Raw genomic sequence first — 25,427 nt, forward strand, 5'->3', positions numbered from 1 at the left:
CCAACTGTTGATTATTCACAGCAAAAAGCTTAGCTTTTTCACTGACATCAAGTCTGAGTCCCATCTATTGATCCACCAATAAAGTCAAGTCCAGTAGATCAAAACAGACTCTCAGTTCTTGAGTTTTCTATGCCAAATGCAGAATCCAATGAAGGGTAAAGGCCATACTTAGAAAGGCAGTGCAAGGTACAATCACTTTCTGGTTTGTAAAGGAGGCAGGAAGGAAAATGGATGGCAAATGGGCTCTGCAGGCAAAGACAGTCTTCTTTTACACTGTTGTCATGTGGAGAAATTGGATTACCACACAATAGCAAGTCCAGTGAGCACAGATTATGAGAGTAGGATAGAACCTAATTTACCACTAGATTAATCTCAGACATTCCTCTTACCTAGACTGTAATAAAACAGGAACCCTATTTTCCACCCTATTGTTTGATGTGTTTCATACTCTGCTCCACACAGAAATAACCGTACAAGAATTTTTTTATTATATTCTATTTACTCTCTACTGCCCTCTCCAAAGTAACAGTTTCACATGCAGCGGATTAAATCTGCTATTTGGCAAGAATGTACACCAGTATTTTTAACTTGTCTGCATTTTCACTGGGAGATAATATGAATCTATGACTTGAGCACACAAAGAAACTACTCTGAGACAAACACACACAGCACACTTTACTTTGCCAGATAGGATCTGAGGTCACATCAATATAAGAGAACTCTAGAATATTAAGCCAAATTAAATCTAAAATATTGATCCATGTGTACACATATTTCTTAAGAAATAAAATGGCCATTCAGTGAAACACACTGAATGGAGACAAGAGAGAAATATTATATGTGTATTGAATTCATATGATTTGAATAAAAATTTTAAGTTCAGTTTAACTTTGAATGCTCCCATGTACACATGAGCTAAACTTCTATGACTTCAGTATATTTATATGTATATAACTCTTCCTTTTCTTTTACCCCAGCTGCAATAATGCTGTACTGAAGCTGCTTTAAACACCAGGTATTCTTCTAACAGGTCCTTCTATCCCTCTGCAATTAACACACTTCATAAATAAAGTAGATCTCCTTGCCTCAGAGTAATATTACATACCTGCATTTAACTACATCTGACAGTTATTAGCCTGAATACTTAACTAACCTAGGTTCTTCTGCACAAAATGTGACTCTACTGTTTCTCCAAATTTAGCATAATTTGCAAATACAATATCAATACAATAATCCAAATACCCCCTACTGGTAATATTCACTTTTCAGAGCCATCTCACAATCAACAGGATTTTTTTAATTCAAACTAAGTAGTTATTTACTTAGCAACAAAATCTGAGTAAGTTAGACATTAAAAGGTCAAGATGAAATTATTTCGTACTTGGATACTAAGGATTCTGAGGAGATCTGAAGCTCCAGTATTACAATATATTAGTCCATTTAGGAAGTAAAATTTCTTAGATAATTTCTAAAGGAGGAAAGAAGTTTTGCCCGAGTTTTTTGTTAGAAGAAAATAAGAGATTTTCCATTAAGTTAGCTGAAACAAACTCATCTACTTATACGGATTTCCTACTATCAGCATGATAAGCTCTGCCTTACAACTGGGATTCCTGGAACCTGTAGATCCCTAAAGTCAGTTAGGAGTAGGAAGAACAGTAATTCTATTATACATAATCAACATTTTCTCATGTAATATTAAGTTAGTGTGTGAACAGGTGCATTCCCTCCAAAAGTTTTTTGTCAACCCTATGCTGATACCTAAAATTTCTTCATGTCTTATATAAGTACATTTTAAAGTAGTAAAACCAAGCTCACCTCAATTACACACTATAACAAATTTAAACCACTGTACATGAGGCGTATCAGTCATACTGAACATCTCTCATTCAACAGCTACAATAATAACTACCTAATTCTGAGTCTTACCCAAAGCTTCCTGTACACTTCGGTTGCTTTATCTGTTTAAAAAAATATTATAATAAGACTGTAAAAATAAATATAATCTTATTATCCTCATTAAAATCTACAAATGAAAAATTATAAAGTATCTGTTGCTATTAATAACTGTGCACAATTAACACAATTTGTGGGACCAGGATCAACAGCACATGACTGCACAGGCAGAGACTGTGTCAAAATACTAATGTACATATAATAAACCATATGCACAGACAACTGATATTTTTTGTTTCATAATTTTAAAAAATTACCCTGTAATCTTAGCATTCTTCCTGTTCTGAACCTTTATAGGAAGGAATCCTTTATAGCTAAAAGCAAAATCATCTTGATCAAAACAAATACTTGCAATTTAAGACCTAGATTATTATTTCCTTCCTCACATATATATAGATAAATGATTTTATTTAATAAATGAGAATAATCTGGGATCACAAAAAGTAGATTAGAAACAACATAGTTGCCTGTGTTTCTTTATTTGTGGTGTGAAGTAATATAATTAGCTTGTACAGGAATAAACATGTTAAAACGCGGATAGTATTATTTCACAATTGGCTGAACAGTTAATTTCCTTAATCAGTGCATATAATATTATCTGATTTTTTTTTAATGGAAATTTTACACACTGAATATTAGAGTTTTTACAGAAACAAAACAAAACAAAATGCTTGAACAGCATTTCCTTCTAGTGCAAGCTAGCACAAATTTAAATATCTCCCAGTGGGCAATAGAGCTGTGTTCGATGCTTGTGTATTTCTGTTGGCTTCCATTTGATTAAAAGAAACTGCTTCACTGTAGAAGCAAAGTAGAACAATTCCTTGGAGTATTAAAGCACAATGTTCTGTGCATGTGACCACACAAAGATTCAAAAGAAGAGAGATACAATGCCATTTTCCGAATGCCAGACTATCTAACTTTGAGTAACGACTGTTTAGTGAACATTTATAGTATTCTTATTTTCTAAAACTCTATGCATAATTATCATAACAGTTCTCTTTTCAAGATAAATTTAGATTTGAAACTTTGCTTTTCTACCATCAGCCCCATTGATGTTCTCAGGATGCAGGAGATAAAGTACAAGCATAAGAAACCAATCATCAAACATTTAAATAACTGTCTTAAACTTCCCTAATTTTACAGGAGGGAGATCAAAAAAAGAATGAAAACAACAAAAACATTCAGCTCTCCAACTTGCTAGAGGCCTAACCTCTCAGGACTGTGTGCAGTGTACAGGCATGGATCTCACTTTAGGATCCAGAAACTTGGAGCTAAGAATGCAGCAGAGTATGAAAATAACAAGCCTTTTGTTCTTCTTCATTCTCCAGTGCACATGTCAGATTTTGAATTTAGAAAACCCCAAAAGCACAAAGAAGTCTACGGATAATTTCATTACTCTGCTATAGGAAGGAAGAGGAAAATTTCACAGCCAGAAAATCCGTGTTACACAGTTACCAAAACTACTGGAAGACTCCACATTTGATAGTATAGAACAAAATCAAAGCCATAAAGTGAAATGATGTAAATTAAATAAGTAGATTAAAAAAACCTCAACAAAACCCCATCTAAATAAACTGAACTATTTACTTACAGAATAAACAATAGGTAGCATGTGGTACAAAAGAAACAAAGTCATATCTTCCTGAGACTGAAAGGAACTAATGTTTTGGGATTAGGTCTAAAAAATGTCAGGTTGGTTCAGCCTGGGAAAAAAATCTTAAATGTTTATTTGCATATTGCATCTCAGGAATCTATCATTAGAATTTGACAGTTGCAAATTATTTTCCATCTTAAACCTGACAGTATTTTCCTTTCTAAATGGTACAATGGAAAACACGGTGATGTGGGAATTAATGTGAGGCAAGTCTGGAAGATGGTCAAAAATCTGGATAAGATATGAACTTCTTTTATCCTGAGAATTACCTACATGTCCTCCATATATGACAAGGTCACAAAATAAAGTATTGAAATACAATATCTTTGTAAGGCTTATTTTAAAGAACTGGTTTATTTAGAAAAAAATAAATTACAAAAAATGAAGTTCCAGTCAAAATTTAATTTTTTTAAATTTTGGTTTATAAAATGTTGTTTGCAAGGCTTTAGTGCCTTTCCTTTAATAAGGTCTGCTTACTGTATAAAATGCACAGAAGAGCTTAGCTGAGTAATATGGCATTTTTGTGGCTATGATTTTAACTAGTTAAGCCAAGAAAATAGATGACAGCTACTTTATTTTTAATCTTACTGTTGAAGTAAAGCTGTAAACTTTTTCCTTCCAGAAATAATCCTCAAACTGATTGCTGTCAACTGATTACTGGAGGGAAAGTCTGTCAACCAAGGAGGGTGGAGACAGAAAAGACAAGCTCCCTCTTTCTATATGTAACTACCTTTCCACAAAAAGTGGAAGTTAAATCTGACAAAATCTTTGTAAATTAAAGATCTATCCTGTGTAAACCTTTAAAAAAACTGTCCTTTATAGTATCCCACACTTTTATCCAGGAAAAACTACATCTGACTTGACTCCATTATCAAAGAGACATGACATTATTCAAGTGTTCAGAATGAAACCCTGTATCTTTTTTCCTTAAAAATGAAAGCATACCCTATAAGAGCAGATTCTGAATACTGAGGATACAGTCTGCCCTTCATACCTTTCAAACAAATTTATATCAAAATTTAACCTTTTTTCAGATTTATACATCTAAAATATATTGGTCCTATACCATTAATTGGCAGAAGAACACCTATCTGCTTCAGAAGGTATACTGAAGATTATTGACACCTATGAAGAGTTTTTTACCTAGTAAATACTATATTAATGCCTAATCATGACAAGGATAGAAATAGCCCAGTTTATCTCCACCCAGAAACTAAAATTTTATGCTTGAATTTGGATTACCTTATTCATTCATGTCTAAAACTCAGTATCTCTACTAACTGATATTTTGTTGTTTTTTAAATATAAACTAAGATCCTCTTGTAAAAAAAGACAATCTTAGAACACTTTTTCTGTTGTCAATTCCTGAAACAAAAAAGAGTCTACTGTTTTCAGGTTATAAAAAGTTTAATTTGATCCTTTTTTCCTCCCTTTAAACAGTAGGAAGATAAAATGCAAGACGTTGCTTGCAGACTCTTAAGTGACACAAAAGGGTTGGTAAGCACTCTGAAAAGTCATAGTTGGAAAAAGAAAATAAATAATCTCCTCTGTTGATCTGCAGGTAATGTGTAACATTTTACTTAATAACCATATCTGGACCTTTTACAGCATAAGTTGAAAAGGATTTGCTCTGCCTCTCCATGTTAAACAGATGAACAGTGTTAAGAGGAAATTTTAGACAACAGCAAAAAGAAGAAACTTTGAAAAGACATAGTCTGGAACAAATAAATTAACTTTAAAAAACAAATATTACGGGAAAGGAAATCCAGAATCCAAAATCTCCATATTCTAGTAAAGAATTTGATATGGTATCACCAAGCAATTATTTACTGAGTCGGAAAAGATAGGCAGGCTTAACACAAAAATAAAGTCAATGTAAAAGTGACTAATGGTAAGACATTAAGTGGACTTATTTAAAATCCTTCTTCAGACTCATTTCATGTCTGTGAATGTGGCAAAAAGCAGAGGTGTTTTGATTAGAACTGGTTACAGGAAGCTCTCTTGATGCAGGGGAGGTTCTCTCTAACTTGCAGAAGAAATTGGATGACCATTTGTAGTATTAGAAATGGCAAAACCTTTAGTAACTCTTCAAAGCACATGATTACAAATAGCAGAATTTCTGTGATTATTTCTGTGATGGTCTCTGCTCATTTCAGAGCAACACAAAAAGATAAACCACACACCCATGTCTAGTTTACTACAAGAAGATGAAGCCAATCTGGCATACCTGTAAAACAAACCTGATCTTCACCAACATCAGACACAATATTTTGAGAAGACCAAGTGGAGCATTAGCATTCTCATTCAAGACTTAAGGAAACACTTCAGGTACAAAGTTCAGAATTCAGGAGAATTAAATTACTAGGCTTTGTATCTTCCTATTTATTCTGTTTCACCAGAGAGACTATAAGGTGCTTGCTCTGCTTGTTTGATCCTAGCACATAAAAGCTGAGGAAGACACATGATCGATGTCTATAATTTATTGAGGGCTATACACCAAGGAAGGAGTTGGTTTTAAATAACAATATTGAGAGATTAAAAATTAGGAATCAACGAATATATTTAGGTTGAAAGTTCAAAGAAAGCTCTAAGCATTAGGAAAGAGGTTTTGAAACATCTTTCCAGAAAGAGCAACAGGGCAATGTGCTTACCTAGTTTAAAGGTAGACAGTGATGACTTTATGACTTGAATTAGATAAGATTGTTGCCTAACTCAGAGAGGTCTTTTCTTCAGTCTTGAATTACTGTGGTGATTAACTGTTCCCTATTTTGCTCCCTTCCTTACCAGTCCTTTTGTTGCCACTATTCCTACTGAAGTTCAACTAGGGCTATTAGAGAACTACATGCAATTTTTTTATCTATAGGAGAAAACAGTCTTAAGACTTAAACCCCTACCCCTCTAGCTTAAATGGTTTCATAGACTATTGCATCAAAGCAGATGACTAGAAGCTCTCCTTGAGATCAAAAGATTTAATCACCAGCTAAACAGAGGAGTACATTGCAAACATACTGAAATGATATTGCCTCTTCAGGTCTTTGTTAAATATTTGTCCTCCGTGGCAGTTTAATGGATTCCTGCTTACTATATAAACAGTCTAAGAAGGAATTTGATTGTACTCCATGCACATACACCTCAAATGTTGTCACTATGTGAAATCATGTAACTTAACCTGTCTATTAAGACACAGAGCTATCTTCATCCACCATGACATAGTACTCTGTGTTAATCATTGAACAACCCATTCACAAGATTCGTATGACACTGTGCAAATCAAAAACAGCTACACAAAATAGAGGGCATATCCACGTGACTACAAATACCGGCCAGTTGTCATGTAGTTATTTGTATAGCATTAAGTGAACATCATGCAGACAGCTGACTCCTCTCCATTCATCTCCTTTCAAAGATCTGTTCATCAATAAACAAGCAGCACTATGGTTACCTGACACAAAAAGCATGCTCAATATGTTGCAAATGTTGAAAATGTAGGTGGGTTTGTCATTCACTGAAGTCACCAAGCCCACAATTCCTTGTATCAAACAGGAGTCATTACTGTACACACAATAAAGTCTGTAAGTGTAAACACACCACCCTACCTCCTTCTGTCTGACAAATCATTTTTTCATTTTAGATTATAAAAGAAGCAAAGGTTTTTCCAATATAACTTGATGCAACACTTTGGTGGCCAAACATAAAAATGTCCACTGGACTGAAACTTATGCAGTGTTATATATTGTTCAAATCCCAAATCAGACCCTCCATGTTATTCACGACCTACATGGTCAGAACAATGGCAGTTACACCAAAAAAGTATTTTTATTACAGTGCCATCTCAGAACAATAAATGCTCATCACTTAGTAAATTTTGGCCACTTTGTGGGCTGCTGTTCATGACAGCATTTCCAGTTAAAGACAGAAGAATCAGAGAAGAAAACAAATTGTTCTCCTGTTCAAAAAGGTTCCAAGTTCAAAAACGAACTCTACTTTTACTGACTGTCATTTGACCTCTACCATCTTTTTTCTGTGACAAACCAAATACTCAGCAACAGAATCTCTTTTAATTGGTTGGTTATAGACTAGACCAAGGCTCCCACCTTACATGTCATAAACTGCTGTATATGTGAGTATGATTTAGTTTAACAACAACATGCAGTCTTGGATTTGACAGAAAGATTCAGTTTCAAAATGTGTTTTTTTCCTCCTGACTAGTCTCCTTTTAAATTTTTGTCCTTTTATTTCCGGCCTATGCTTATTTTTGGCACCATTATTTTGTTGCTGTAGAACAGTGATAGGAAAACTACTGCATACAGACTTGTTTTCAAAGTAAGCATATTGAGTGGTTAGCCTAGCTCATATGTTCTTGCTTACCTCACAGATTTCTGTGTTATTATTAGTTTCTTATACAAGCATAGCAGTCTTTTGCCACACACACTTTTACAATAAGCTCACAACTTATGAAACTTGCAAATGACATGTGCTGTCCAAGAACACAAACTCTTTAATTCCCTCATCCTGATGCAATGTACAGGATCCATCTATAATACACAACACCTTTTTAATCAAAAAGCCATGTTTTTACATAATTGGAACAAAAGAACTTAATAATATTTGCCATTTACGGTATTACTAAAAATATTTTAGGCTACTAAAGCAATTAACCCCAATTAGTTCCATCTGAAAATACAAAATTGCAGTCTAGTTTAGCCAGCAACAAAACTAGTCAAATATATGAAAATTCACTGGTGTCACAAAACTAAAGTATGAATAATTTCTACAATATAAAATCATAACCTTATCAGACTAAAACCCTCATTTTGTATTTTATGAAGAAATATCTGGCACAGGAATAACATAAACATCTGACTGAACAGTAGGTCTCACCAGTTCAGCTGATTTAGCAGGCAAGTGTCAAGAACTATTACAGTATTGCCTTAGAGGCAGTAACTGAAATTCTTGGAAGTAGCTTATCACAGTTTTAAAGCTTTTTTTCAAAGGATGAAAATCATCAAAGCAGACACAGCACAGATTTTAGTTGCTGTAGTTGACAAAGTCAACCTTTTCAATGGAAGTTGTGGTCTCCCTCATCCAATTTTTCTCCATTCTGTATCTCAAAATATGGTCTTGTACACACTAAAAACTGAAGGTAAAATTTAACAGCCTGGTTATTCTCAGTCTTTCCACGTGAAGCAAAAACAAGAGGACATACGTGATTCTAAAGCACCATCCTTACACTCAACCACTTCCAACTCTGCAAGAGATTTCAGGCTATAATGTGTAAATCGTTACTACATGCTCTAATAGTACTTTCTATTTAATCAGGAGAGAAGAAAAACCCCCTCTAGAATTACAATAAATAACTACAGATTTGTTTTAAATGAAATTATGTAGTTTATATCTGACCTGAGTTTCAGTCTTTTCCTAGTGGGAAATATAAATTCAGCATTTGGATACATAATCCTACAGCTCTCAGAAGAAGCCGACTCCACCGCGAACACTTTACATGATTTATAGTTCTCCTCCAGATTCAGATGACAAGTCTCGGCGGAGCAGGTGCAACGGGGTATTTTTTCCTTCCTTCAGACATCATTCCCTCGTATGTAAATTAATTAGCAAGTCTTCCGCACCCTCGCGTAAGCGGGGAAGATGAAGCGAAAGGAATATCAGCGTTTGGTTTCTCACGAGGAGCGGGTGACCCGGCGGAGGGAGAGAGAGAGGGAGGGAGGGGGCTCGCTGTTCTTACTGCTGGAGCCACAGCGATTTTGACAGCGTCAGCGGCGATAAAGTGAGCCTGGCTCCCGAGCGCTTGTGCCAAGAGAGCGATTTTTAAACGGCGGGCAGGATTTGGGGGAACCGCGGGGACGCGAAGCGAACACACCCCCCACACCCCTCCCCGGCAACGCGAGCATTCCTCTCCCCGCTGCCGGCAAGTTGGAGCTGCCCTGCCAGCGCCGTCGTGCCCCTCTCCGCACCCTGCCAGCCCTGCCCCTTTCCTGGCGGCCGAGGAAACGGGGAGCGAGTCCCGGCTCCCATTACCTCCTCCGGAGCCATGGAGAGCGGTGCGGGCGCGGCCTCGGCTCCGCGCCGGGCGGAGCGGAGGGGCCGGCGCTCCCCGCGCTCCCTCAGCCCGCCTTGAGCCGCCGGCACAGCCCGCTCCACATAAATGCATTAACAGCAGCCACCTCATGATTAATTCATCAGCCCCGGTGACCAGGGTTGGAGGCGGGCGGAGGGGCGCGGGGGCTGGGGAGGGTCAGGGCGCACGGGACGGTCCCCTCCCTCTCCGGAGTTCACCCCCGGCGCAGGGCTCCGCCAGCGCGGAGGGACGGAGGGAGGCCAGGGAGGCATCCTACGCGCCGAGCGCCCCGCTCGCCGCGGGTGCCCGAGCGCTGCCCAGTCTCAGGGAGGGCGAGGGGACTGCCCTGGGCAGGTGAGCGGGCGGCACTGCCGCTCCCGGCCGGCGGGACCTTCCGGGAGCCGGGAGGGGGAGAGCGAAGTGGCCGTGGGAAGTTGCGAAGGCTCCGCGCCACGAAGCGGGTTGCAGTCCCCGCTCAGCTCGATGCGGGAGCGTTCCCCAGCTCCGCGGGAAACGGGAGGTGCAGCCCTCGCTTGTCTTGTGGCTGGCAGCGGCCCGCTGGGTGCCTTGGCCGCGGAGTGGGGCCCCGGAACCCCGAGCTGCCGGGCACGGAGGGGTGAGCCGGGCAGTGCAAGCATCCCGGGCGAAAGAAAGGCCCCGAGCATCCATGGGGCCGTGATCGCATTAGCAGGACTAGGCTCGTTTGCACAAGGGTGTCCAACACCCCTCCCTCAGCCTTGGTAAAAACAACGCTCGGCCACTCGCCAGTTCCTGGAGCCAGGTTTTTCCATGCAACACACCACTGGTGTCCATGTGAGCCTGCTTTGGTCTGCTAAAGCAGCAACAGTGGCTCCTTTCTCAATCCTCCGCTGCAGAGCTTTGCTGCCCTCTCTTCTGAAGGCAGTGCCGATTCCTTGATTTATTTAAATTAGTGGTACTCTGGACTTGGAGTTTCTTCACAGAAGGGATAAAAAACCCACTTCGACTTCAAGGGTTTCAAAACAGCTGTTAAAGGCAGGAACCGCTTTGCATTTCTCTTCCTTCCTTTTTCACTCCAAATATAGGTAGAAGTCCCACAAGTCCACCATCCCCCTCCAATACTTAGTAAGGGACGTACTTTCAACACTAATCAAGAAGCCACCTTACCTTCGTTAGTCAGGTAGCTCCCTTGACAGGTGATTAAATTTGTGTAGAACAGATGATTTATCACCTACTTATTACTGCCTCACCTCATCTATAAAACCAGGTTTGCTTACCTGGTAGCATTGTCATGCTCCAAGGGACTGTACTTGAGTAGGATGTTATCAAGGTTTAACAATTCTTTATTGATCATATGCCAGGAGCAAAAATCACCTCTTGTGGATTTTAGATTAGCAAAGAATTTTCAACCTGATACAGCTATATAGAGAGATTTCCAAGTATCAAACAGAATTCCTCAGCTTTACATAGAGAGATCCCACAAATTGTTGCAAGCCCTGAGATAGGTAATCATGGGCAATGAGGTAGAAGAAAATCCGTGAAAAAGTAGAGCAGTTTTGTGGGAAAATTTAATTTACGTGACACATGTTAATTTTCTTTTTGTATTATGCTGTAGATTTTGTGTTATTCGTATACAAAAGAGTAATTAACTCCACAGCTAAGGCTGCATTGTGGTTTGCATGTATAGTGATACTAAAAATCTCTCCATTCAATTCTTGAATGCTTGCATTTAGACTACACATTTAGCACAATAGCACTTAATAATTACAGTTAAATTCTCCTTTTAAATGTAATATTTACTTACCTTCTACAGGGAAAAATCTTAATTGTCCTCTCCTTCTAAATTTTCACATTTTGTCACATCTATGAATTCTGAAGGCTCCTGTGTATTGGAAGCCATTCTAACTGCAGGAAAAGAACACAACTAAAGCCAGTTTTGAACTTCTACAATTAACCTTAGGAAGTCATCCCATTATCTGACAAGCTCAATGAAATTTGACAGAAATTTTTCAGAGAAAACCATTTCTGATTTTGTTTTTAAAAGTGTGTGCACTGAATTAATATTCTGATGAAAAAAGTTTTTATTCTGGTATCTGTTTTTCAGGTAGATTCATTTTCTTCATTGTTTTATGACTGCTTCTGGCTATATCCACATATATACCACCATATTACGCTGGACTTAGTACTAGAGTTTCCAACATAATTACATAATTTTAGATAGAATCGTACTACCTAGCTTGTATTGAAGGAAAAACAAAGCAGCTTGTTAGAATCAAAAGTTTCAGATGAGTACATCAGTTTTGGCAGGAAGAAGTAAAAAAAGGTGGGACTTGATTAAAACCTCTGAATCACTAATCCAAAACTGCTTTTCAGCAGACATTATCTAACATCTTTTGTAATCCAGTGCTTCATCTTAAAATCAGTTCATTTCACTCTTCCTAGTGAGGGCAGTGCCTGAACTTCACTCCTCTGATTAGAAATCGTCTCATTTGTTTGTCTCCCAATAACATTCCAAATCGTTATTCACTTCTGTTTGCCTATTGATGTATTTATATACAACACTCACGTTATTTTTTTTTGTTTAATTGAACAAGATCCTCTTTGGAATCTCTTTTCATAACACAAGTTCTAGATTTCCTTGACAATGTCTATGACCTATTACAGTTTAAATTAGTTTGTCTTAAACGCTGATGGAGAGATTTTTGTATATGGCATTCCAGTAAATACTTACTAGCAAGGTGCACAATAGCATTGTCTCTCCATCTCCATTTAAATACTGATAAAAAAGTGATTTGTCTTTCTTTCATGACTTTTCTATGTTGATAGCTTTCAATTTGCCCCATGTTCAATACCAACAACAATTCTTTCTCATGCCATACAATTTTTGACTCTCAAAATAACAGATTATACCAGCGGTTTTTCTTGTACTTTAGTGCACAATATTGAATTTCTATTGAATATTTCTATAATATAACACAATTTCTTCTTCAGACACTATTTTGTGAGTGCTGTTGATAAGTTGGAAATCAACAGCAAATTACACATTTTCTTTTTTCTAAGATTATTAGTGAATTTACTAAAGGATATGGAAATAATAAGACTGATTTTTAACAAATCTAGCAAATTCCATGTTATGCACTGGTCTCTTTTCAGAATAAGCTCTCTTCCTTTTGCAGGTCTTTATTTGCTTCACAATTTTTATACAGGTTTTCTTCTCTTCCATTTCAATAGATGTTCATGTACAGATGCCTGCTTCCAGGTTACTAGTATTAGACTCTGGAAACAGCAAAGGTGTTAAATGAGATAGTGTATGACATGTTAATTGTGATAGAAAGAAAAAGATGTAGTATTACTGAAAGGATAGAGGAGAAAAACAGATATGGCTACCCTGGTGAAAGTTCAGTCTGTCTGCTGTTCTAAGTTTTCTACTTACAAATGGTCTAGTAACTATAACTCAAATTAAAATCACCATCATTAGAGAGGTAGGAGAAAAGACCTATTTTCAATGCTTTTTGCTTGTTTCTTCTGTTTTTGGAAATTCTCCATATTCCTTATCACAAAACTCAATTGCATCAGCAATTTTATTCATGTGTCATCTCAGAGCTATGTAAATATGCAAGTGTTCAAAACCTCGAAACCTAGATTTCTTATATTGTTTTTACTTATTGAAGTACAACTTTATGTTTCTACAAAATTGTTAACATCCTTGTTGATACCTTATTGGTACGAAAAGATGGATAGATGTATTACATGTGGGTGCATAGTTCCACTACTGCAACATCTGAATTTATATGGACACAGAGTCATTGGAAATATTTCAGGTAGTATGTTTGTTCATATTGTGGATCAAGTTTCAGTGCTGTCACATCAGTACATTTGGTCTTGGTGCATCTCTATCAAAGACTTCAGATGAAATCTCATTTACACAAAAATCAAAGAAATTCTGCTAGTTCCTTCATCTGAGTTAAGATTTCATTCACTGAGTGTTCTCTGAGGGTTTACTGTATTTGACATGAAATTCCTAACTACAATAGCTTATATAAAATGTAAACATAGACATTTTCTAGGTTTATTTCTAGAAAATAAATGATATTGAAGGAAGAATATTTTTATGATAAAATCAATCCTGATTTAGTAAAACTAAAAGGAAATTATAACAGTACGCCTATGTGAAATATCACTGGCCTGAAGGCCGTGCGACATTTGCTTGATTCAAGGCTTAATATTCAAAGCTTGGTCACAGTTATTCATCTGCTATTCATGAAGTTACTTTGATTCATGATTAATTCTGGACACTACATGAAAACTGTGGTTTCAGTCGAATTATGATTATTTGTTTCAGTCTGAAGCACAGACTAAAACTCAATGCATAAAGGGTGTGTCTTGCCTTTATTTTCAATTAATTTTCAGTGAATTAAATATCTGACAAATAATGGTGCAGATCTAGCTTTTGGTACTCAAGTCACTAGAATTCATTGAGTTTGACTCAACTTTTCCTCATTCTCCAAAGACCTTTTCTTACAAGCTTTGTAACAAAGTGAGATTACCTAGACAAATGTGTAATTCAATGGGTATAAAACTTAGAGGAACTTTATCATATAAAACCTCAGGGCTTAAAATAAGCAGCATTTGTTATTGAAAACAGTACCAACCTGTGAAATACTTCAGAGAGGTGCATTTTCTCTCACGTTTATTTGGTAATTGAGTATTGTGATTCCTAACATCTTAATTTCATTAAATGACTTTTTCTTACTGAAGTCAGAAAGACTGTTAGAAATCCTTATTAACAGTAAAGCAATAGACAGAAGTTATTGATAGGACATCAATGGTGTTGAAAGGTGACATTTTTTTTTCCAAAAACGGGGCAATTCTGTCATTCCTGAAGGGTTACTGATGGCGTTCCAAACAAATGTAAATAATTGTTGAAGCTACAACACTTGTAGCTGTTCAAACACATTATTTCTGATTTTTAAAATTGCCCCTGCTTTTAAATACCCTCATTCAAATGTCCATTGTGTTACTCTAAATTATGTCACCAGAGGTGGTGAACTGAAGAAAGAAAAGAGAGAAAATAGGAAGGGGTGGATAAACAATCACAGCAAGGAATAATATGGTCAAAAAAAAGACATTACTCCAAATTTCTAGTCCAGCTGAGTTTTACATTTTGCAGACTCAGAGCAGACTGTAACTAAAAGTACAATTGCATTTTTAGTTCTCTCACCCTGAAAACAGTCCAAAAAGATCTTACAAAGCTATGGCAAGTTGCAGACAGGGCTGGTGTGTACAGTACACAGTCTCTGAACATCCTCTTGAAGCTGTGCAAATAGCCAGAGAGTAAAGTGTGTTGTAGACTTGCCCTTCAGAACCTTGATACATTTCCTGGTTCTGGAGGAACATATATGAGATGACTGGAAGGAAAACTTAGTACACCAAAATGCTGAAGCAAGACCATTACTGTTTTGCTAGGCCTGAAGTTTCAGCTGAAATTTGGTTTATAATGCTGTGAAATTATAGGTCAGGTAAACCTCATTGCAGCCCTTGGGTATAGCTGTCCCTCTTCATTTAACATAGATGTAAGAAACAAGTAGCTGAAATGACTGTAGTCCCTAAACCCCAAACAGAATTACATGTACAAAACAAAAGCTTGAAAAAGCCAAGTCAGAATATGAATGAAGCGGGTGGAGTGGTTTTGCTGTTTTTTAAGAAGGAAACAAATAAAAGTGAATCAAATAGTGGCTGTGTGTAGGACATGTGTAAACATGGAGAAAGAGACAATATGCAGAAGGAGCTCATGTCAGATTACTGCCAAACAATAGGAGCAATACTGAGGAGCAAACCTAGATAGGTTTTGGGCTGCTGGCACAGACTGACATGGGAATCTCTGAAATGAAAAAAAAAGCTTTTTCAATATGTATAATTTCTGCTGTCCTCAGGTAAACAAGACTTTTTAAATGTTGCTGTTTAGGAACAGGACTGCACTAAATAAAAATAAATCTCTATTAACTGTTTCCCCTTCTAGTGGGAATAATCTACAAACCCCAAATTTTGACCAGCCATTAGGCACAATGACAAATCTGTGTGACAGAGTGATAAATCTCAGATGTAAACATACATGCTGTTATTAAAGTGATAAATCTCAGACATGAATATACATTATATATACATAAAATATACATATTATTTTATATATATATTATTATTTGGTTTACAGGATTCCCACCCCACATTTTCAGAGGTAACCCTTCCTTAAAGATGTTCATAAGAATCATTTATGCTTTGGGAGCTGAGACTGGTGTATCTAGCTATCATTCAAATACACCGAGGACCTGCTAAATCAAAAAGGCATTCCTATAGAGGAGAAAAAGGTTTTAATTCTCAACTTTTATGTGAAGATTTAGGTGTCTGTAACCTCCCTCTGTAACCTCGTCAAGAAACCTACTTTCCCTCTCCAGCAAGTCTAGAAAAAAATAAGAGATAATATAGGCAGGTATCTTTTGACTTTGCACCCTGGAGCCCTGAAAAAAGCTTAGAAAAGGACAGAGCCTTTGGGGTTGTGGGCTGAGAGTGACCTGAAGCAAGCAGTGAAGCAATACTCCCTTGCCTTGTTCAGAGAAATAGGATTTTGTATTTTCTTCTAAACAAACAGAATCAGCTCAAAGAAACACAAGCAGACTCAACTGTACCAAAGACAACAAGCTTTAACCCACTGTTAAACTCATTACAGTATGAGTATGTTCCTGACTTATACAGACAAGGAAACAGTTATCTCAAATTATCTTCCCCAAAGGAAACCTTAAGAATAATCCAGATAGTGCGAATGATAAATTTTCTTAGTACATGCATAACTGTGACTTAATTATTAATCAGAGGGTTTTTTTCTATATGTGTAAATAAACGAAACTATTCATGTGGAAGATACAGCACAATCTTGAATGAAATATCCCCAGTGTGAAAGAATGAAACATAAATATTTAAAATAGACACCTCTGAGCTTTCTGTATCTCACAGTATCACTGAGGACTCCCAAACTCCTTAAGGTTAATACCTAAGCATGGAATGCCTTTTTTTCACTTTGCTACATGAATGTACACCATATTGTCAAATGGTTACAAAAGGGTTGTTTAAAATAAACACACACATATCATATTCAATAGCAAAAAGAACCATCTTGCAGAAGACAACAGTGATTGCTCAAGTGCTCAATACACAAAAATGGAATGCTTCACATGCTGGAACTAATCAAAGGTCCAGTACTAATCAAAGGTCCAGTACTCTGCCTCCAGTGTATAATTCATCTACTTTCCTATCCTTGGCCACTGGCAGATGGAAAAAGACTCTAAATGAGTTTGTGTACAAAGTGGTCCTTTCAGAAGAACATCCTCCTACCTTCAGGCAGTATTACGGTTTTCTGAAACAGAGTTTCTGTACAGACCTGTCACATTTCATAGCCACTGGATTCAATGAAGAAAGAACAACATAAGCACTTCCTGAAGAGGAACAGTGGCAGCTACTGAATCTTGCCACCACATACAGCACCCTGGGTTTTCCTCAGAGGTCTCCTATCTAATTACTCACCAAGTTCAACCTGCTTAGGTTGTGAGATCTGACAAGATCACAGCCTGAGGTAGAGCAGCTGGGATTTAACTTTTATTAGTAAAACTTAATTAGGAGATTTTTTTCTTTCTTTCTTTCCATTTTTTCTGCCTCTTTACCATTAAAATCACATATCACCCTACATATGCACGTACAAACACATAAAACAAAGACTAAAAGCAAACCACAACAGTCAGTGAAGTTACTTGCTATAGAAATAGCAGTGCTGGCATTAGCACTTCAAAGGGAAAAGCTATTTTAAAATTTAACTGCCTGGCAGATGCAGCAGATATAGAACAGGAACCAAAGAGAGGTAAGGAGGGAGGGTGAGTAGGAAGAGGAGAAAATAAGTGAAGAGGGATAGGAAAACAGATGAACTGTACATTAATTAAAGGTAAAAATAGCCAAACTGTCTGTGTACTGGAACTGAAATGTTGGCAATGTGGAACTCGGTAGCAAAATTCCAACTGACTTCAGGGAAATCTATCTTTCACTCTGTAGTTTTACACTCATGTACTACAATGTGTCAACACAATTCCTCAATGTATTTATTTCCTTTTAGTTCATGGTTGCCAATAATTTATTCTACAGTAATTCTACAAATATTGTGAAGTCAAGAAGTAAACTAACCCTCACTACCATTTTCAGTACTAGATTGGAAAATTAGGATAGAAACCTGATAGTTTGGGGTTTTTAGCACAAATTGCTATTCACAGAGAGTGGTATTATACAAATCATAGATAGACATTCATCATATATTAAACTCCTGTATTTTGAAGCAACTGGTACAGAGTTTCATCCCCCTCGTTCCTGGGATTTGTTATCATCTAACACACTGCTGAACTCCAGAGGCAATAATGATTTCAAAGGGTGGAATTTAAACCCATCTGTTTAGTCTATAATGCAAGATATATGAAATGGTTAGTCATGCATCTACATCGATGCATAACTGATTATTCTTCAGGCTGAAAAAGTATTAATGAAAAAGTATTTTATATACAGTCAGTCTGATTGCTGTGGTAACACTGAATAACCTGAGCTGGCTCATTAAATCCATCTATGATAGAATTTTTTCTGTTTCAGTTCTTTGCCAATAGTAGTAATAATCACATAGATAAGTCATTAGACTATTACAACTCTGTAATTTACTTTTAGGTCTGTTCTGAACAGAGTTCAGATAGCATGGTTAAGAAGTTACTATCCTTGCCACTGTTGTTCCAGAAGATTGTTCAGATAAAGTGCATTACAAGAAATATGAAGAAATATACCCACATCAAAGTAATGTAGAGAACAACCTTTGCCTTGATATCAGCAGTCCATTTTGTAAGCACTGAGTGACAACATTTCACACAAAGCTTTGAAAGAAAGGAGATACATTCTTCTCACTGCTCCTAAAACAACTAAGGCAGATGCATACCCTTTTACCACGGGGAGTCAAATTCCATGAATCAGTGCAAAGTTTTCTGGTGGCACGTGGGATGTGGAAACAAGCTCATAGCTCCAAATGTACGTACCTTGTGGAGAAGCTCGGAATGCAGAAAATAGCAAAGGAAAACCACAAACTTATGGGATCATAGCTGAAGGACTGTACTTGGTTCTTTATAAGGACTGTAAAAAGATGAAAGGCACAATTCCAGATTAGGCTTTCTTGGCAAGTGATTTTTTTCTCTTTATCACAGACAGAAAAATGAGAACAAAGTAGTCTGTTAAGAAAAAAGAAATATCTTACTTATTTTGTTTGATTGTTTTTCTGAAAGTTGCATTGAAACTTAGCTTTGTTCCTGTAGGTGCACAGAAAATGTTAGATGGGGATTTTATTTATCTGAATATTATGGAATATTATCTTATTATATATATATATTGTAATTATCTTCTTATCAGGATAAAAAGCTCACTATGGTTAAGAGATAACAGTAAAAGATACAGAAGAGACTAATACAAAGAACAGGGTAAATCCACAGTTTTCAAGAACAGTGAGAAGTCTTACCAATCAGCCATGTGAAACAGAGACTGAGAGATGATTACATTAAGAATAATCATAGAATTATACTTTTATCTTATTCACTTCATCTTTTATGTGTTTCCTCCTGCTTACTTGTCTATGTCTGCAAAGTCCAGGCCGCCTAAAGTTCCTTTATCTGTATGACTGGGTTGACAGTTATTTAATTAAATTTTAAAAAATCAGGGGTTTTGCTTCATGGTCTCAAATATTGAACCCCTTGGCTGTAAAAAAGGTTTGGTAGCATATAAGTCTCAGGGAAAGAAAATTTAAAAGGAAACTCCCACAGTTAAAATAAAAAAATGTATCTAAAATCGTGATTATTTAATGTATAAAATCCTTTGGCCTTCATTTTCACATATGTTACTATAATCATTCTGGGTTAAATGCATCTGAAGAAATGTGGAAGGTTCTAAAGATTAAATTATGAATAAATAATAGTTTTAATACTTCTAAGTGTTTGTTCAGCTTTCAAACTACTTTATGGGCTAACTGGATTTTATTGTAGCCTAGAGACTGAATCTGCTCCTTTAATACACTACAGCTTTCTCAACTCTAGAAGTCCTGCTTTCCCACTGAAAAAATTTCAGTTGTTTACATGTGTATCATGAAATGGACCTCTCACATCTGTGCCTACATTTGTAGAATTCAACTGGGACTTTGCCATTGACCCATGGCAGAGGAAACTGAAACCACTGACCATTGGAGGTGAATAAAAAAATATACACTCAATATAGGTGGGGAACTGAGGAAATAACAGTAACTAAAGCAAGGAAGTATGGCCCTGGATTTCATTCATGTTTTGATATTTGGTCTCTTTGCATTAGTTTTTTATATAATTTTTGATATTTCAGTTAGACTTTTTCCTTGGTAAGTATATGCAGTAATGGGGTCATTTTAATGCATCAGAGCACTATGGAATGTTTGAACTAAATATAATCTACTTTTCTTGGACTCTATACCATCAAAGAATTTTACTTGATGATATTACTCTTTAAAAGAACAAGTTAACATTAAAAGAACAACTTACAATACTTGTCAAAAAAAGAAATCACCTAACACAAGAAAATAATGGTATCTGTATCCTTCTGATATCCTGTATCTTTTGTTGTTGATTCTACTCTCAAATAATAAACCTAATCTGCTATAGAGCAATCTTACCTTCAGTTTGGGATATATAACTCATGTCATACAGTCAGTTCTTTCACAGCTGTGCCTGTAACAGTGGAGACCTGCTTAATTAGACCTCCCTCCAAATCCCAAGTAGAATAATTGCATTCCTGTGTTTTTAGGTACCACATAATGTTCTCGAAACAAAACAAAAGGCATAGGAACAAATAAACCATCCGCTATTAAAACATAATGCTCCATAGGCAAAGGCTACCATGCAGGTTAACACAGAAAATAATGGATCTGTTTGCCTCAGATTTTTTTGTAGACAGACCTAATTGCTTGTTAACTCTACAGGTAGATATAATTACAAAGATTTAAACATATGCCTTCAATTTTGACATGTCCAACCTATGCAAAGCTGGGACCTGATTTTTCAGAGTGGTTTGTGACTTCAAAACCCAGCTGATGTTGATGTGGTAACTGTAGGTACTCATTCCCTAAAATAATATTCTTATACTAAATATAAGTATATAATAAATATATTAATTCCATTTAATCTGGGTCTTCTGGTGCCATTATAAAAGCAAGATATAACAAGCACAAAAAAAGCACCCTTCTAAGAATGTTCTTTTAACTTTTTTTTGAGTTTGCTTCAAAGAAACAGTACCCACACTCTTAGTCAGATCAATCTTCCATAGAAAGCATTCTGGAGATTCCAAAATGTATGTGCAGTCATTTTGTCACTGGGGATCCAAGTTTGTCACTGAGTATCAAAGCTGGTTTGATGGTGCATTCTCTGATACTTTAGTGAAAGTTTATGTCATTCTTACTAACTGTTCTGAAGTAATTTCAACAGTAACCAACAAAATCCTACAAGTGTTCTATACTGTAGCATTTATTCATCAGATCTGCCACTAATGGCAATGTTTGCTTTTCAAGTACATAATTTCCTGACTATTTGTTAATATAGATGTTTGAACTATATTAAACACATTTAAAACCCATAAATGTAAGTATTAATATTTTGATTTGATGTTGCTTTTGTTTGTTTGTTTGTTTTTCTTTTTTTTCCTCTGGATGCTTGAGAGTTTTGGATATGCAGTGTTGTTCTGTGTATCCAGAGGACTCTATGTGAAAAATCTCTCGCAAGGGAAGTAGCAATCTTCTGGGTAGAACTAACTAAAGACTGAGTCCAAGCCTACTGAATGACACACTAAATCAGGTGATGTTACCAGAGTATATATCGACACTATATTTTACAAGCAGCTGCAATGTCAGTCTGCCTATGTTTTGAGCTGATTAGAGGAAAGCATCTTCAAAACAGGAGCCATGGACTGCTGTGATACAGGGCACTGTAGCTATGCTTAGTGCTGTACTACTGAAGCTCTATACCTGTTGGATGGGTCATATTTAGTGAGAACTGGCTCATGTTGTGTCAGAGAAAGGGCAGGCAAAAATCATGTTTGCCTTTAAAAGCTCATATTAACATACCTAACAGTGAAAGAAGAACTAACCTCAGAATTTTTGCAGAATATGACCAAAGCTTATTTTTCTTATTGTGTTGTACTATTATTGTTGTAATTGTTAATCTCATTTTTCTGTCTGATGGAGAAGCTGGTGTTTTGGTCAAGTTCTAATTTGGGTAATTTTGCTCAATTTATTCCCAGAGGTTTATTTCATGATGCATGCAAAATCATGATCTAAAGCAATAATTAGACACTTAAACTAAAAACATTTTAAAGGTAGATTTCCCTTCTACCCCAAAATTAGCCAGGTTAGCAAAGGATAAATGGATTATTTCTCCTTGAGATGGTATATAATTTATGATGCCAAGCATATGTGCCACCTGTTGACAGTGATTAGAAACATGACATTTTCAGGAATATAATAGCAATTAGACTATTATTAAAATGCATTGAATACAAGGGGCAATTATGGTAATTATGTAGCTAATCACAGAAAACAAGGTATACTAAAGATACAATGGTTATTTCATTTATGTATTTAAAATCTGCATAATTTACAACAACTCTTTATTTAGAGAATGTGAAGGAACTTTTTATTACTGTGATTCTCAATGTATATTTTAGAACAATATTCAAATGTGCTTGAATATGAAGGAAAAAGAGAACTACTTCCAAATTTCTGCACCCCAGATCTTTCTTTTAAATGAGTACCTCTAAGTTTTCATTGCTTCTTCATAAGTGCAATATATTTCAATAGCATAGTATATGATATATGGAACTGCAATTCACATACATAAGACAAAAGGAACCAAGATACAGGATCATGGAGTGAAGCACCTAAGTGCATCTAAGCTAAATGCCACTGAAATCGTGTAAAAAATAGTTCCTTATACATGGAAGCATCATGGCTACTTCTGAACCAAGTTGCCTATCAGTAATAAATAAATGGTCTTGATTTTCCAGATGCATATGTATTCCATATATTTTTCATAGTACTGTTGTTTTCTGAATTTAATAACAATAATGGCCAGTCTTCGCGAGCGAAGATCCGGGGAAGGTCTTTCCACCTTCCAGCCTGCGCATTGGATTTTTTAGGTGAGACACAGTGTGCGCGGAACTGAGCCCACCCTTTAATCCTAAGGTTCATCTGCCGGGGCCAAGCAAGCTTGGACGGTGGCAGCGAGGTCCTTAGGACGTAGGTGGGTTGCCTTTAAGGGCTAACGAGCCCCACCTGCCCGGGAGTGGATTCCCGGTCTGAATTTATCAGAAACTTAAAATAACTCCCTCTTATGCATATTTGATGTGAAATAGTACCTCTACTAGAATAGCTGAAATACCCTTTTGGGTATTTTTCCATTTTGCAAAGTGTCTAGAAGTTGCTACCTACTAAGATTAGGTGCATTTAGATAAGAAGAGTTTACATCTCAAGGCAAAAATAAACAGTCTTAAAGTTCAGGGGAAAGAAGGAGAGTTTTAAAATCTATTTATTTCTATGTTTGTGGTTCAGCTAAATAAAGAATTCAAGTTCCAAGGCTGAAGTTTCATCTGTTGTTTGGGTTTTTTGGTTGTGTTTTTGTTTTGTTTTATTTGTTTGTTTGCTTGTTTTTTAAGGCTTATGGCATCTCAGAGCAATCTCCACAAAGAAGCTTTGCTGATTTTTCAAGGACAGTTTCAAGAAGTCAGAGTTCTCAAATACTGGCCACACTATTCTGTGTTCAAGAAACACAGGAAAAAGCCCTGCTTAGGAGCCAAGTTCCTCTTTTTGATGGTCTAACCTGGTGGCAAGACCATCATTGTCAGCCCCTTCTCTGGAACAGTTGGTGTCAGGAAACACTTTCCCTGCCTTGCCCTTTTTTAGCTGGCTTGAGTATCTTGTCAAACTCTGGTTTTTACAGGTAGGCTGGCCAGGTAGGCAGCTTGGGCCTGATGATGATGAAGAAAGTGAGATAAAGGTTCATGAAGAAGGCCAAGAAAATCCCAAATACCTTTGATTATATATCTTACCAAACTCTGTTCATATGACATTTCAGGAATCTGTCACAAAGCACTCAACCTCAGCAGGTTTTGATGTACCTTCAGATAGTGTCCTGGCATAAAAGCTTACAGTAAAATAGAACTTCCTTGCAGCAATTATTTTCTGCTTTGTAGAAACAACACCTCAGAAAGACTCCCAAGAGTGAGCTGATGATTGTGTGGCCTTTTCTTGTTAAAGTCAGAGTCTTACCATTTTAAAGTTTTTAATAAGCATTTTAGCACAGTTTGCTAGTATGGAAGCTGCTCATTATGAGCTAATTGTTTCAAAGAGTTGCTGAAAGTGCTTAAATGTTAAATATATGCTACTGTAAGCAAATATTCACAAGCCTTTCAAAGCAGATGTTTGAAAAATGGTAGGCTGTCTGCTCATGGTAGAGTACACAAAGGACATGAAGAAGTGGGATTTAATAATAAATATGCTCACAGCTACATGGATGCTAATCCACAGTGGTTTTTCTTTTTAATTTTCAATTAAATGTGTAAGGCAGCAATAACCCAAATAGTTTTTGTAAGGAAGTTCACTGCAGACACCAGTAATTCCTAGCTTTTCTCTGTTCTCCCATTCACCTCTCTCTGTAGCTTTCTTATGCACCCTCCCATGTCTGTGTGGGGCTCTCCTAGTCCTGACACCCACTCACAGCCCTTGTGTTCTTCCGTCAGCGAGTGCTCTGCCTATCTTCAGTCTGTATGCACACACCCTTCTTCTCTTTCTTTTCTTTCTTTCTTTCTCTGATAATCATTTTGGTGTCAAGATGTCTTAAATTCCTACAACGCAGAGCAGTAAGATTGGATAGGAAGGCATTAAGGGTGCCGTCCGTTACAAACTGCAGAAATACGAAAGCTGAGATTCTGTCAAACGCATGGCAAAAGCTCCAGTGTCCTCTTTCACCTTTTGTTGTTGTTTTCCTTCCTATGTCCCCAAATCAATAGCATTCTGTTGACTGATTCGTGGAATATTCCCTGGTATTGACTGGCTAGGACATTCAGCAGATACTGCATTGCAAAAAAATAGACAGATGTTATTACATTGTTAAACTGTCCTTACAAACTTTAAGAACTGGTATTTCTTACTTTCCTACTTTACTTCTTATTTGTATGGTTTTCAGTTGTTTTCTTGTGCTTCCTTGTTTACAGCCAGTTTTCTTTGGGAATCTGATATCTGAATACCATATGGTTTTATTTATGGTGGATACGTTTGCTAATATTGAAATATGTAGCACATCATAGTGCTTTGTGGTCACTAAGGCCCCTCAGGGAGAGATCTCTGCACTATGAAGCTCAGAAATATGTAACAGTCATTCCCTTACACCTGTACATATTACAATTACAGTGAAAACGATCAATTGCTAAATGAGTCTCACCTTTTACTCCTTAAATAAAGGGGATTTCTGATCCTAAAGCACTGAACACGATTGAAACAGAATTAATTGCTGTACTTCAGATCTATTGTTAATTTCTATCACAAAGTTCAAAGACAGTAAATAGATTACTATAGCATTATACTTGGCCTGACCTTATTTTTCTACTTGATGAACATGGAATGATTTGTTGTTTGTTTGTGTT

The 25,427-nt window shown here is 36.7% G+C and overlaps 1 protein-coding gene across 12 annotated transcripts in view; it reads right to left on the minus strand.

Annotated features, from left to right (window-relative positions):
- Window positions 1-9,763, minus strand: part of LOC126650852 (heparan sulfate glucosamine 3-O-sulfotransferase 1-like) — a 51,255-nt gene extending 41,492 nt beyond the window's left edge. For 9 of the 12 annotated variants that reach the window (XM_050336144.1, XM_050336203.1, XM_050336183.1 and 6 more), the window contains exon 1: window positions 9,008-9,474. The gene's annotated coding sequence lies outside the window, so the exon portion shown is untranslated. Of the gene's footprint in view, window positions 1-9,007; window positions 9,475-9,640 lie in introns of those variants that run through there. The other 3 variants (XM_050336240.1, XM_050336222.1, XM_050336166.1) reach the window with 3 other exon arrangements.
- Between the last annotated feature and the right edge of the window lie 15,664 nt (window positions 9,764-25,427).

This window comes from Myiozetetes cayanensis, unplaced genomic scaffold, assembly GCF_022539395.1.
Source record: "Myiozetetes cayanensis isolate MyiCay16 unplaced genomic scaffold, myiCay2020 scf10, whole genome shotgun sequence".
Classification (NCBI taxonomy): domain Eukaryota; kingdom Metazoa; phylum Chordata; class Aves; order Passeriformes; family Tyrannidae; genus Myiozetetes; species Myiozetetes cayanensis.